The sequence below is a fragment of the Pelobates fuscus genome, chromosome 9, assembly GCF_036172605.1.
Source record: "Pelobates fuscus isolate aPelFus1 chromosome 9, aPelFus1.pri, whole genome shotgun sequence".
NCBI classification, from domain to species: Eukaryota; Metazoa; Chordata; class Amphibia; order Anura; family Pelobatidae; genus Pelobates; species Pelobates fuscus.
In genome coordinates, this window is record NC_086325.1 from 21,865,867 (window position 1) to 21,876,176 (window position 10,310).

Here is a 10,310-nt window from a genome sequence, read left to right on the forward strand (position 1 = left end):
CAGAGGGCCAGTTTGGCTAAGAGTTGTTTCAGCGACAGATAGGGGTTGTCCGGCCATTCCCTAAGGAATTTCAGCACTACATCCACCTGCCAGAGGCGTGAATACTTGGGTGTTGGGGGTCTCGTTAATTTGGCACCCTCCAGTAGCCGACAAACCAGTGGATCTTGACCTACTGGTCTGCCTTGTACCGGAACATGTTCCACCGATATGGCAGATCTGATCACATTGAGGGATCGATATGATCGTCACAGTGAGAATAGATGAGATAAGTAGTTAAGGATCAGTGAGACAGGGGCAGTAAAGGGATCAGAATCCCTTTCCCCACACCAATCACTCCAGGTCGACCAGGCGGAAATATAGCATTTCCTGGTGCCGTGAGCCCATGAGTCCCATAGGAGGTCTTTAGTTGATTGTGATAGGCCGTGGACTGACCAGGATCCTCTGAAATCACCAAGCCACTAGCGCCAGTTGTCCTTCGAGAACGAGGGAATGGGCTTCCCCTCGAGGTCCCGTCAGAAGAAGAGGGAAGGTAGGGAGTAGTAGGGGGTTTTCGTGAGACATCTCCAGGAGATCCGGGAACCACGGTTGGCTCTGCCAGAGGGGTGTTATGAGCAGGAGCGATATCTTGTGGGTGCGTGTGTATCGAAGCACCCTTCCTATCGTGGAGAACGGCTGGGCCACGGTTGCAGGGATTCATCCACCCCTTCGCAGTTCAGATCCGGAGGAAGAGCCAAAGATCGCTTTGCCAATCCAAGCTTGTATGTGAAGTAACCACCATCGAAATTCCGTCCTCACTTCTGCTGACAGTGGGATCCAGTGGTCGTATGAGTGACCGGTGCGTAGGTATCTCGCCTTCAGTCGTTGCATGGCCCTGTAGTGTAGTGGGCCCGGGAATATCGCTTGTATGGAGGAAGAGAGGAGTCCCACAATCCGGGCGAGTATCTTGAGAGGAATCGTATCCAACCTTAGAGCGCGTCTGATATCTTTCCTTATAGAGGCGATCTTTGCAGTAGACAGACGCAGAACGCAGTTCTCCAAGTCGATGTCAAAACCGAGGAACTGTCCCGACTCGGAGGGAGAAGCGATCTTTGTCTGTGTACTACAAAAACCCATGGATTCCAGGAAGTGAACAACAAATTTTGTCTGCAATCGTAGCCTGGATTCGCAATGGATCAGCAAGTCTTCCAGGTATACGAGACATTGCACGCCCAAATTTTCGGATGCATGCCCTCACTGGTTTCAGTAGCTTCGTGAGCACCACGGAGTCGTAAACTGCCCTGTTTGTCCTCTCCACTGAAATCGGAGGAAACGTCGGCAGTCTAGGGCAACGGATACTGACAAGTATGCGTCCTTGAGGTTCAGATGTGTAAACCAGTCGTTATCGCTTAGGAGGTCTTGTAGAAGATGAATTTCCTCCATCTTGAAGTGTTTGTATACCACGTAGGAGTTCAATTGATGTAGTCTCCTGGCTTCTTCTTGATCAGGAAAATATTGCTGAGGAAGCCTTCCCCTCTGGTGCATATTGAATTGCGCCCCTCTTGAATAGGGTGCGGATTTCCTTGTCCACAAAGCGTTCCTGTTCCGCCAGCATGCGTATTGGAGGTGAAGGGGCGACCTGAATGGCTGTGATAAAAAACTCTATGACGTAGCCTTGTACTGTCTGGAGAACCCAGGCGTCTTTGGTAATTGTCTCCCAATTCTGTAAAACAGAGACAGGCTGCCGGTCATAAAATTGGAAACAGTTAGGTATGTAGGTGGACTCACTAGTAGAGAAGCAGCCGCGGCCCCGACCTCTGAAGCCTCTGGTTCTATCCGCGCCTCTGTAGGATGAGGTCCTTTGTGTAGTAGATTGGAAAAATATGAGGACTGTGTACACAATTTGGAACCTGTCGCCCAGAAGCGGCTGGTGGCTCGGTTCCACTACTGACCAGTCCTCCCAAAAGCACCTCTCCCCGTAGGGGTGTGGAAGACTTGTTTTAGTGAGGTTTGGGCTTAATTTAGTGTGGTGAATAAATTGACGTGTTTCTTGAGTTCTGCAATGAACGGTTCGTGAAATAGTAGGCCTTGTGCTTTTGGACCGAATTCTTTCGTGCCTAAGTCCAAGAGTGTGTTGTCGATGCGGACCAGTGCAGATTTGCGTCTTTCGGCGCATAGTGCGTCATTTGCGTTGCCCAGGAGGCATATCGAACATTGAGCCCATTCTCTGATGGTGTTAGGGTTGAGTTGTGTACCTTGGTTGAGCGCCAGATCCGCAAAATAGAGCATCTTTGCAATTAGGCCTGGTAAATCAAGTACTTTATAGTGTGTCGACCTCAGGCCTTTCTCCCCACCATTGCGGGGGTTTCATCCCGAGCGTGCAAAGACTACCACGGTGTTGTTGAACTCGGGCGTAACTGCCACTTTGTCTGGTAGCAGTGGTCTGGGGTATTCGGCTTTGAGGCGTGCGCGTACTTCCATCTCCAGACGGTTGCGCAGCTAATAGTGCACGAAATGTGCTGGGTGGTCCGGGAGGCCCCACTCTGAAGACCGGGGATGCAGGATGTTGTGGGGGTCGAAGAGTGAGGCCCCTTGTTCGTCCAGGAACGTTCCGTCTTCAGCTACTCTGGTTTAGTGCCGCTACTGCTATCTCTGCCTCAGCCGTCGTCACCGAGTAAGGTTTCCCTAACGTACTTCGAGGAAGTGTGAGGTAGGTCTTGCCATTCCTCTTCCTCAGATGGTGAGTCGTCTTTGTGCCACTCATCTACCATGTCCAAAGTGCAAGGTGGGTAATAGTCTTCTTTGTCAGAAGATTGTGGTGGACGGGGTTTGGATTCCCGGTGCTCCGTCCACTTGGTCTGTTTGATGGACGTCTTGCCCTTGACCTTAGTGGCAGGGGGGCTGGAGCCCTTCCCTTGCCGTTTTGACTTGGATACTTTTGGGCCTGAGGCCTCCATAAAGCAGTTTGGGGCAGAGCTCATAACAGAACCTTCTCCACTGAGGCCGCTACTGCGGCGTTTATCATTGCCTGGAAATCTTGGGAAGGTTGAGAGTGTCCTCCATGACTCGTTCTCGTCCTCTTGGGAGATAGTGGTAGTCAGTGGGAGTAGTGTTGGAGGGTCAGCACGTAGGGGTGCTAGACTCCTGGTAGAACTGGGGATCACCCAGGTTAAACGGCTTGAATTGCCTGCTTTAGATTGTCTGAGTGTATGAATACTTGTGCCAAGTGTAGAGGGGTCACCTCTATTAGTTTAATCTGGCTACCGAGAGCCGTTGTGCAGGCGTGACTGATTGGTAGTGGTGTTGGTCTGGTTAGCCGAGTTCACCACAAATGTACGCCAGAGCTGTATGCACGTTTTTTAACAATCAGGCTTATTATAGAAGCGTGTGGGGCCTGTCTCCTTAAGGTCTGCAGTCACAGGACCCTCGTGCATTCGGCTGGGGTTCATCCCAGGTGGTGTGCCATGGTAACCCAGAGGACACCCACGTTATAATTATTGGCACCTTACAAGCATTGCATGTATATCTGGGGGTCACCCCAGGTGGTGTGCCATGATAAATTACCCAGAGGACACCCACGTTATAATTATTGGCACCTTACAAGCATTGCATGTATATCTGGGGGTCACCACAGGTGGTGTGCCATGAAAAATTACCCAGAGGACACCCACGTTCAATATGTACACTAGGTACAGTAAATATACATATATGTATCCCTGTGAAGGGTACTCTGCAATACACTCAGTTTCCTAAATGATCCTGCATCAAATCGTATCCAGCAAGTGGAGTGGTACTGTTGCTTTAATGTAGAACTGACAGGCAGTGTTTAAACATCCATAAATGTATGTGGAGATCAGTTTGAGCTGAGCTGATTTGCTGTGGAGGCGATCCTGAGAAAGGAAACCAATGCTAAGGTGCAGATCGGGTGGTGTGCCATGAAAAAAATACCCAGAGGACACCCACATTTAGAACGTACACTAGGTACAGTAAATATATATGTATCCCTGTGCAGGGCAATCTTTAATACACTCAGTCTCCTTTAATGATTTGCATGCTCAAATATCCAGCAAGTGGATTTTATTAAATACACGGAGGCTCATATTATGCATAACTCTTTCTTTATTTCCTCAGCAGCAAAGATAGAGGAATATAAATATTATCAAATTGAAAGGAAAAAACTGTATGGGTACACAGGCAACCAATAACATAACAGAGGAAGTGACTATATAAGGCCTGTGTCTCCCACAATCCCCCTCTTTCTTTGCTGCTTCCTCAGACAGCTAAGTATCTTACTAGAGCTCTCCTACTCATTGCATTTTGCTTTGTGATATTTACTTGTTGGTTCATGTTTTGACCTATTGCTTATTACTATTATTATTGTATTTGTAATTGGTATTTTCTGTTACCTACATCGTTGGTGTATTTGGGTGTTCCCCTGGGACTTTGCCCGCCGCCGCGGGCTGTTTTTAACCCTCCCTCCCGTCCCTATTTACTCTGCTCGCTTCCCAGCATATTCCTCTGCCGCCACGGTCCTTTTCCCCTGCGACCGCGGCTGAGTGTGCTCGTTCCCTCTCGCGGGCTGCCCGCGCGGGTAGGTGCACGCGCCCCTTCCCCCGCCGGGAGCCGGTCCGCGAGCGCACTCTGACACGTGCGGCGGCCATTTTGGGCGATCACTCGCATCACTCCCTGTTCTGCCGTGAGGTCGGTCCCTGTTTTACTCTGGGTTCCCCTGCTACACCAACGATCAGGTTAGAATTTATATGCTCTTCTGCTGGGTTAATCAACCCATTTTCTTTTGTACTTCACTTAGTGCCCGTTTTTTCTCTAAGTGCCTACTGCCATTATGCAGGATAGTAAAGATGGGCCTACTGACCCCTCTGGGGATTTCCCAATTGATAACCCTGAGGGTGCTATGGCCTCTCAGGAGTTTCAAGCCTTATTAGAGGCCACTATGGCTTCCTCCCTTCAAAAGGCTATTGCCTCAGCAATGGGGGCTGTTTCATCCTCCTTTACCCAGTCACTTCACTCTGTGTTTTTGCCTTCCATGGCTACCCCTACCCCCCTGGGTGTGGGGTCCCCTTCCCCTGCCCAAACTGTGCCGGGTGCCCGTAAGGCAAAGGCAAAATCTCGACATATCGGCTCCCACTCCTCGATGCAGGCTTTGCCTGCCATGACTGACATGCCTCTGGCGGTCACAGATAGCGCGCATCCCACGCGCACAAGAGCCCCTGGCCGGGCTAAAAAGGCTAGATTGTGGAAACGGGCTAGAGCCCTGGATAATGGGTCGGATACCGACCGGAGTGTGGAAGATGATTCCGATATTATGGAGTATGACTCCTATGTTGAGGGCGAGTCGGGCGAGGATCAACCCCCTACGGGTGTATCCCCTTCTGGGTCCTCTGCCAACCCCCGAGGGAAAGTGACAGGCCCCGCTGGGGATGATAATAAAGCGCTTTTAGACCCACAGGGTAACCCCCTGTTTGACCCGGACGACCTACGTCACCCGCGGTCTGCTGAATGGGTCCCTCCGGACCATATCGCCCAATACGTGGCTAAGCGAATACGCACACCTCTGTCCAAGGTGTACATATTGAATGCCCACGACCTTCCCTCCCTGGCGCTGCCTGTAAGACCCCAGACGTTGACCCTCAAATTGCCCAATTTTTAAAGGGTGGAATCCTAAGAAGGGTCTTGATCACTCCCTGAAAGGGTGTCAAGACAAGATCCTAGATACGCTGGGCCCCCTGTCGAAGCTGTACGAGCTTCTTGACGCCGCTCGTACTGGTGACTCTGTTTTGGATGTCGATGTGGCCATCGGGTGGGTCCAGCGGGCTATCTGCCTTCTAGGGAATGCTAACACGGCCATGTCTTCAGAGAGACGCAAGGCAATTCTCTTAAAAATAGACCCTAAACTGGCCGCTATGACCGTAGCTGAACCTGATTCAGCCGATGAAGGGATGTTGTTCGGCACATCCTTCGTGAAGGACATGGGATCTTATGTCAAGACCTTTACGGCAATCGACAAGGCGCAGGCAAATATGAAGCGCGTATTCGCGCCCAAGGTTTTTGGAGGGGCCGGGCGTAGCAGGAACCGTCCACCCGGCCGTGGCTTCCGAGGCTCGTTCCGTGCCACCAGAGGTTCCTTTTTCCCCTCCCGAGGATTCCAAGATCCGAAAACGCCTCCCTTCTTTCCGGCAAGAGGGAGATCGTGGGGCTCCAGATACCCCCGTGGTGGGTCTTCGGGCAGACGCCCTTATGGTAAGTACCCTTTCTTCCCCTCTCGATCAGGTTCGGGTGGCGGGGAGGCTGGCCTTATTCTACCTAAGGTGGGCAAATATAACCTCAGATGCTTGGGTTCTACAATGCGTAAAGGGTTATCGACTGGAGTTTGTCTCCATGCCTGTTCAAATTTCTGCCCCCAGGGAATTGTCTCTCCCACAGGAGCAGGACGCGATGATCTCCGCAGAAGTCGAAGAGATCGAAGAATTGCCGTTCGCCGCTCCAGGCTTTACGAGCAATCTCTTCTTAGTGCCCAAGAAAGGGGGCGGAGTCCGCCCAGTGATAAATCTTCGCCCTCTCAACGCCTTCCTACACTACCAGCATTTTCAGATGGAGGGCAGAGACCTTCTGCGACAGTCGGATTGGATGGCCAAATTGGACCTGAAGGACGCGTACTTCACGGTTCCAATAGCAGTAGAGTCCAGGGACTACTTACACTTCACCTGGCATGGACGGCGTTGGCGTTTTACATGCCTGCCGTTCGGTCTCTCCTCGGCCCCTTGGTGTTTCACCAAGGTAATGAAGCCGGTGGTGTCGTACCTCCGTACCCGAGGGGTTCGCCTAATCATTTACCTGGACGATATCTTGATCATGTCCCAATCATTGGAATGCCTAAGACTGCATTTGGACTGGACAGTAAACCTTTTACAGAACCTAGGTTTTCTGATCAACTGGGACAAGTCGGTCCTGACCCCCGCCCAGTCTATGGAGTTTTTGGGGTTCCAGGTGGATTCCATACGGCAGTTCCTGTACTTGCCGGAATCCAAGATGAAGGCCATCCAGAAGGAGCTTCGGCGAGCTCTTCGTGCTTCGGACTTATCGGTCCGGCAGTTAGCAAGGATCATCGGTCTGTTGGCCTCCTCCATTCAGGCAATATTCCCAGGCCCTTTGCATTACCGGGCCCTCCAGCGGCTCAAGGGGTCACACCTACGTTCGGGTCACTCCTACGAATCACGGATATGTTTGGACGAGGAATCCAAAGACGAGCTGGTATGGTGGCAAGCACACATGGAACGGAAGGGCGATTTTCGGTTCCATTCCGGACGTGATCATAGAATCGGATGTCAGCTTGCACGGCTAGGGTGCTCGTTGTGGCGACGTTTCCACAGGAGGCAGATGGTCCGACACAGAGAAGTCGTTGCACATCAACTGCCTGGAGCTTCTGGTGGGAGCCTTTGCGATACGCAGCCTTACCCCTGGAAGGGCGAACTGTTGCATTCTCCTCAAGTTAGACAACGTATCGGCGGTCCGGTACATAAATCACCTGGGCGGCACCAAGTCCAGGATGTTGGCTCTCTTGGCGAAGGATTTTTGGCAGTTCTGCCTTTTCAACAACGTTTCGGTGACAGCGGAACATATCTCGGGTCTGGACAATTCGGGTGCGGATTGGAACTCCAGACATTTAAGAGACTCGGGAGACTGGCGCTTGCACGCCTCGGTCTTCCAAAGCTTAACCGGGTTGTGGGAGCGATTCGAGATGGACCTATTCGCCTCTCGCCTGAACACTCAATTGCCGAAGTTCTACAGTTGGAGACCGGACCCAGCGGCTGTGGCGACGGATGCCTTTCTTCAGGAATGGCCTTTCTTCAGGAATATGCCTTTCCTCCATTCAACATGATTGCTCGCACAATCTTGAAACTGGTTCGTCACGACTGCTGTCTGGCCCTGATCACCCCTCTGTGGAGATCCCGTCCGTGGTTCCCTCGACTGATGGAGTTGTCCATAGACTTCCCACGGCTGTTACCGAACTTTCGGGACCTCCTTCTGGATCCGGATGGGAACTCGCACGAATTGGTATTACAGCACCAGTTGCCCCTGGTAGCGTGGTTCCTTTCAGGGGACGGTGGGTTGTCCCTGACGTTCCACAGATGACTCTCTTGCTCCTCGATAACGCCTGGGCTCCGGGCACGCGATCAGCTTACCGTGCTGCATGGAGGTCTTGGTCTAGTTGGTGCATGGAACGGGCAATGGATCCCGTATCTGCCCCTCTCCATTTGATTCTGGAGTTTCTCACAGCCCTGTTCGATTCGGGCAAGGCGTACAGAACTATCAATATTTTTCGCTCGGCCATATCTGCCGGTCACGGCGGTTTGGAAGGTTTAGCCGTCGGCAAGCATCCTTTTGTATGCCGCCTTCTCAAGGGTATTCGCCTCGCCCATCCACCTAGGTCGCGTTTTTCGGCCTTTTGGGACGTCAACATAATGTTACAGTTCCTGTCGGCGTGGTACCCTAACCATGACTTGACCCTCAAGCAGCTATCCTCCAAGCTGGTTATGCTGCTTTGCCTGATTTCTTGTAAGAGGGTCTCAGATGTCAGGGCCCTTGACTGGGGTGCCATTGTGTTTACTCCTGAAGGCGTTACTTTCAACATATCTAGGAGGACTAAGTCGGCATCCAAATCCTTCGTGTATCCTAGATTCTCGGTATGTCCGGCACTCTGTCCGGTGGATTGTTTGAAGACTTATCTGGATGCTACACGGACATTTCACTCGTCTGACCGACATCCTCTATTCATTTCCTTTAAGGCTCCTCATCAGCCGGTTTCGACACCGACACTAGCGCGTTGGGTTCGTTGGCTTTTATCCCTAGCGGGTATAGACACGTCTATCTTCACGCCGCATTCTGTACGGGGTGCTATGGCCTCGAAGGCATCTACAGTTGGTTGCCGTCTGGAAGACATCATGCGCGCAGCGGACTGGTCTCGAGAGTCGACCTTCAGGGACTTCTATTTCAGACCAATTGAGCACATCGCATCTCAGGTGATAGCACAGCTTTGAACTTGCATAATATGAGCCTCCGTGTCTTTAATAAAATTCCCAGATTTTACTAGTAACATGACGTAAAGTCATGATTTTATTAAAGACATGGAGGCGAGTATTATTCCCGCCCACCCTCCCGGTGTGGGGTCTGCGAGTGAGATGCGTTTTGGACTTTTCAGGTATGTTACATATTGGTCCATTTTGTGGTTAATTGCGTGTGCCACTTATGATACCTTGATACTAATCATATTTTGTATTTTTCAAATTTCAGTTCTGTTCTGTGATTGATCAACAGTTTTAACTGGTAAGCACACAGTTTTGAGTTTAGTTATTACCATATTTTTCTCTCTCTTTTAGCTTGAAGTTATTGGAGTGCTGCCGTTTCCTGTTCTTTCCAAGTGGGATTTCGTTCGTCTTAACTGGTCTTCGGTTTTCGCAAGAAAGAGGGGGATTGTGGGAGACACAGGCCTTATATAGTCCCTTCTTCTGTTATGTTATTGGTTGCCTGTGTACCCATACAGTTTTTCCTTTCAATTTGATAATATTTATATTCCTCTATCTTTGCTGCTGAGGAAATAAAGAAAGAGTTATGCATAATACTCGCCTCCGTGTCTTTAATAAAATCATGACTTTACGTCATGTTACTAGTAAAATCTGGGAATTGTTTATTAGTTCCTATATGTGAAACTGACAGGCAGTGTAAAACACTCATCACCAGTACATGGAGCAGTTTGATATAGTGAGGGCAATCCTGAGGGAAAGTGTATTGGAAAACTGACAGGCAGTGTTACACATTCATCATAAGTATATTTGGTGATGTTAGAGTTATAACAGTGAGTAGCAATCCTGAGGAAAAGGCAACACTAAAGGTGCAGATCGAGTGATTCTCGATCTGTAAAGCAAGGGAAACAAAACTTCTACAGGTAAAGCACCAGTATACCAGGGGACAGTGAGAAAACAGTTATGGATACAGTATAAGTCTAGGAGGGACAGGTATAGGAGAGCCAGGAGTATATTAGCAAGAAGTATGAAAGGAAAAAAGAATACAAATAGTCTGTAAACATGAGGTTACACAGGAGAGGCAAAATACTCTGATCTGTTGTAAGCTGGAGCAGCAAAGAAAGAGGAAGATATGTCATAGACAGGGCCTCTTATGGGCATCATAACTTTTTTCTGATTGGTTGTTATGTTTCTATGCTGCTGGAGTTTTCAGTAAAGAAATATATGCAAATAGTAAGCCTCCTGTCATGTGGTAAAATTGTGAATATACATAAACTTGACTTATAACTGACACCT